The sequence below is a fragment of the Lactuca saligna genome, chromosome 4 (assembly GCF_052625555.1).
Source record: "Lactuca saligna cultivar CGN05327 chromosome 4, ASM5262555v1, whole genome shotgun sequence".
Lineage (NCBI taxonomy): Eukaryota > Viridiplantae > Streptophyta > Magnoliopsida > Asterales > Asteraceae > Lactuca > Lactuca saligna.
The window spans coordinates 4512434-4517475 of record NC_136420.1 but is presented as its reverse complement, the minus strand read 5'-3'; the positions used below and the strand labels follow the sequence as shown (position 1 = coordinate 4517475).

Genomic DNA, 5042 nt, shown 5'->3' with positions numbered 1-5042 from the left:
ATGCTCCAAGCATGCACATTCTGTTTTCCTATGGTCCATACTTTGTGAAATAGATCGATTGAACACATTTCCAATGATACTCATTTCACAACTCCTAATCCTTATCATTAGTGTAAGAATACTAAATTCTTGCCACTATTAGAATATGTTAAATTATAACATTTTATGCAACGATCCTTTCGTAACGTCACCGCACCAAAGCCACCAAGAATTTTCTAATGATATTACAAAGTGCTCTATTGGAGATTGTTACAAGGCAATTCTATAGATATGAAGTCTCACATTCAAAGTACATTCCTTTGAACATCTTTCTTGCATAAAAGTTTCTTATATAGACATAGATTCTTAACATCCAACTCCAAATATGGAAATATTTCCATATTTTCCATATGAAAACTCATTCTAAATAAAGTCTTATCTATTCATAATAAAGTCAATATGGTCCATTCGTTACTATACTTCCAACTGCCCACAAGTGACCATCCCTGGCAAACCTTAGATTGTCCTTGACAGTTGTTTAATTATTTTAGTCAAATCTGGTTCAAGTCTTTTTTCCCTCTTAATTCCCTAGGCAATTGGAATATTTAGAATGTTCGAATATTACATCATATGCAATCGATCCTATACCGAAGCGTATGGGATACGATTCATAATGAAAACCATGATACTTTACCAGTTTCTTGCTATAATATTGCCATATATAGAATTCCTTTATGTTGGATCTTTTCAACATGACATGCATATATGTCCTCTGACTAAATTTGATTAACATTTCTCGATCCAAACTTTTAGATTTTGAAACGAAGTATAATATTCTCTCCCTTAATTATAGAAAAACAAATTTTCAACCCTTGCAACTTTGCAAAGTGAAACCTTTTGTTTTCTATAATTAATATTGTTAACTTGAAACACTTAATTTAATAATCACTTGAAACACTTAAAATAATAATCATGCTCCCACTAACATGATGATTATATCCATACCTGCATAACATTTATGCTCCCACTAGCTTTGACACGTATTCAAAAAATAGTTGGACTTCTAGAAATCAATACTTATTGACTTCCAAAATTCATATTTCTAATACGATATGCTTCGATAAGCCTTTATCTAAGCTTCTCAAACTCATACACCTTTCCTTAGATAGCTCATATGTGCGTCTAAAAAATTTCATCACTTATAGCAAATAGCAATAAGTCTTAAATTTTTAAACTAATTGCCAAATCTTACAATTCGAACTATGAAGAGGGATGCCATAATCATAATCAAATTTGAGAATTCAATTTACACAATTGTTATCTCCTTAAAATCTTCTTAGTGAAAGCGTTTCCTCACAATCATTTTCATGAAGGAGAAACCTTATGACACTTAGATTTTATCGTGTATGTGTTCCTATCTATGTGAATTTGTCATAACCATAATCATAAGATATTGTTTGTGGCAACCCCAAACTCTTATGGACAAAACTTGCTCATTCTAAATTTCTTGCCATCAAGGGTCCCACCATTTATTCCAAGTTATTGAGCAGCTCACCCCTACCTATCAATGTACTTTCCATTAATCAGGGTGTCTTGCCTCTATGCAATCAATTAAGAACTCATCACTACTAGAAAAACAGCCTTTTACGATGCTCATTGCGCATTGTAAAAGGCTTAGATGATGCGCAAATGCGTGTCAAGGAAGGCCCTGTCATAAAGAGAGACGACGCGCTTTTGCGCGTCATCTTACGACGCTCATTTACGATGCACATTTACGACGCGCGTTTACGACACGCAATGCATATCAAGGAAGGACCTGTCATAAAGGAATACGACACGCATTCGCGTTTCGTAACCTTACGACGCTCGTGTTAATGACACACAATGCGTATCAAGAAAGCCTCTGTCAAGAAAGGTCATCTCATAAATAAAGATGACACACATTTTTGCGTATCATAATTTTAAATGTTTAAAAAAATATTTTTTTTATAGATTTACTAATTTTCAAATTAAATTTGCATTTAATACCTCATAATATAAAATAGAATATCATATACAAAAAATATAATCCATTTCATAATTTAATGTCATACAAAATGTCATATACAAAAAATAGAATCCATTGCATAATATTTTATTACAAATTTGACATTTTTTTTGTTTCCGTAATTTGACAATTTTCCAGAGCCAATCCGCGACTGCATTCCAGAGTTGATTCAATTTGTGCTGCTGCTGATTTCAGAGCCAATCTGTGACTGCATTCTAGAGCTGATTCAGTGGAAAGAGCATCCCATACTCCATCACTTGAAATTACAAGCCGCCCACCTGCAGAAGATAGCTGAAGATCATGAATAAATAAAAGTTGTCAATAAAAAGAGGAATAAATTGAGTTTAATTACTAAAGTAACCTTCGCTTGTTTGACATGAGGAACTGGAATAATGAACTCCCCAACATCTCTATCTCCAATAGATCTTGAAAGGCATAACCCACCTCGCCAACATTTTAAAGGACCAATCTAAGTAGAGTTGCATCTTGCCTTTCATAATTTTTTAAGACTAATGAACCCTTGCTCCGATAATTCTTGTGACCTGATCAAATAAAATTCAAAAACTAATTATGCTATTATAATTATTAGAAGAATCAAACATGGAAAGTTAGTTGTAAAAAAGACAAAATTACCCGTTTCTCCATCCAAAGAATGTGGGATTTGGAATAAATACACTACAATATGAATTACCTGATATTAACAATGAAAATCACAATGACAAGAATATTTTCTTTGTACAATAAACTAGTCCTTTAAAAGCTTATTTCTTTAATTTGATATTTTCTTACCTCCATTAAGCCCAACCATATAGCATTCATATACCATGCTAGCATTAGACTGATCCAACATAGCATTCATATACCATGCTAGCATAAGACTGATCCAACATAGCATTTATATACCATGGTAGCATTAAAAATATAAATAATCACCTTATTTTAAGAAGCCTAGCTGATCCATGGATGGCCTATTCGTAAATAATGTTCAATAAGAAGCCTAAATAATACTTATAGGAAAATTTTATAACAACCAAGACTTACAAAGAACACCATGAGCTGTTATTCGTCTTTTGGGGTCTTTAATAAGCTTTTTCCTAACCAAATCTTGAGCACTTTCAGAGATACTAGGTCGTGGATCTGAGGAAATTAAAGTCGAGTTTACCCCTCAAAACCTCTTCAAAGATCTCATTTTCAGATTCTATCATGAAAAAAAGAACATAAATTCAGTCACTAAAAGAAAGTTTAGAGAATTTGATAAGTTATTAACTTATTATCTTATTAGTCTTTTATTCCTTTAGACTTACCTCCCAAAAAAGGTGGGACCCCACAAAGAAGATTGTAAAGAATCACACCAGCACTCCATATATCTGCTTCAAGACCATAAACCTGAAACATAAAAGTATTTTTAAATATATACGATTAGTTAATATCAATATAGTATATAACATAATATTCTTTTGTACACTACAACAATAGCAACAAAATTTTTTTATCTTTTATATAGAAAAAACATAAACTAATCTTTTAAACTTTTATAAAAATGCATGAATTATGACTCACTTTCCAACAAAAGTTGTATGAGCAATAGCAAGTTACATTATAGCTTCCACTTCCAAGATCAAACTCAATAACACAATCACGTCCAGGAGCAAGTTATAAAAATCTTTTTTTTTTTTTTTTTTAAAACAGACTACAATTACAGAAAATAAAAAAAGTACCATGTATGGTCAAAACAAGATTCAGACTACAATTATAATTTTTTTTTTTTAAAAGTAGCCAACAAGAGTCGTCAAGAAAATAAACTTACATTGACATATTGCAAATATGTTCTCAGAAACAAATCGAATATTTTGGCCTTTGGGAGCTTTTGTAGTGTTTCTATATAATCCTATCAACATATTCAATACCCCATTGATAACACATAAAAAGAATTCTATAATTTTTATTTGTTAACAAAAAAAGAAAAAAAAAGTTGAGAATTTTGAAATGAACACCTGGATTTCGTTCGCTTCCTCAGATATATCAACATCCTTCCATCTAAGTTCTCTTAGGGCTGCATCAAACTCTTTTTTTCTTCCAGTCTCTGCCTGCATGCATGATGTCAAGCATAATTTCTTGAAGATAAATTAAACAGCTTCGTGAATCATGATACTTCACATAAAAAAAAGTTAACCAATGGATTTCTTCCGATGAATGATAAATGGCAAACATAATAAGCACACCTTTGATAGTGATTTGTAGCATGTGGGACCCATGAGGCCGAAATAACATCAGAGTGGCATCATAACTCGGTCGAATACTCTCCAAATTAGAGCTCCCAATGATCAAATCATTGAGTCTGAGAGCCGACATGCCAAATGATATAGATGGGCTCCATTTGTAAACTTTAAGGTTAACACCCTTGTTACATTCGACCTTAACCACTACTTCAGGTACTTTTAAAAATGGAATTTGATTGGAATATGTATCAAACATTAAAACATAAATAGGCTGGAAACAACGACCCACCCTAAATAACAAATAAGAAACACATGTATGAGTTATTAGATTAGATTTTATAAAAATGCACACATAAATTATATTTTTATTACGTCACATTATAATTAGGAAGCTTCTTGGCAAGTGGCCGTTTGTGGACCTCACGCGGTGCTTCAACTTTGACCTTCACCACACGTTTCTCACAAGTTGAATCATTAACAAAATCATATGATTGTAAAGCCATGTGTTTTATATATTCATTAAAGCAATTCAATGTTACTCACAATGGAAAACGTGAATTTATAAATTCCAGCTTTTTGAAACAGAGGATGGGAGTTGCATTTTGGTTGAAATATATATAAACCATGCAAGTCCATTCGTGATGAAGGTGTTACACGTCCTGAAAACATAACTGCAAGTAGACTAAGGGTTGTTTCTTTCTTTTTTCCAATTAAGTCTTGAATGGGTGATAATATTTGTCTGGATAAAGTGTTGTATGCTTACGGTCTGTTTATTTTATAGACTTGTCTGAATTAGA

The 5042-nt window shown here is 32.2% G+C and overlaps 1 long non-coding RNA gene across 1 annotated transcript; it reads right to left on the bottom strand.

Moving 5' to 3' along the window:
* Nucleotides 1-2073: 2073 nt before the first annotated feature.
* On the bottom strand, nucleotides 2074-4454 carry LOC145044295 (uncharacterized). Its single transcript, XR_013681267.1, has 5 exons — nucleotides 4249-4454; nucleotides 3834-4113; nucleotides 3331-3412; nucleotides 2388-3224; nucleotides 2074-2304 (listed from the first exon to the last, which is right to left on the bottom strand). It is a non-coding gene; the product is annotated as an uncharacterized LOC145044295 (long non-coding RNA).
* Between the last annotated feature and the right edge of the window lie 588 nt (nucleotides 4455-5042).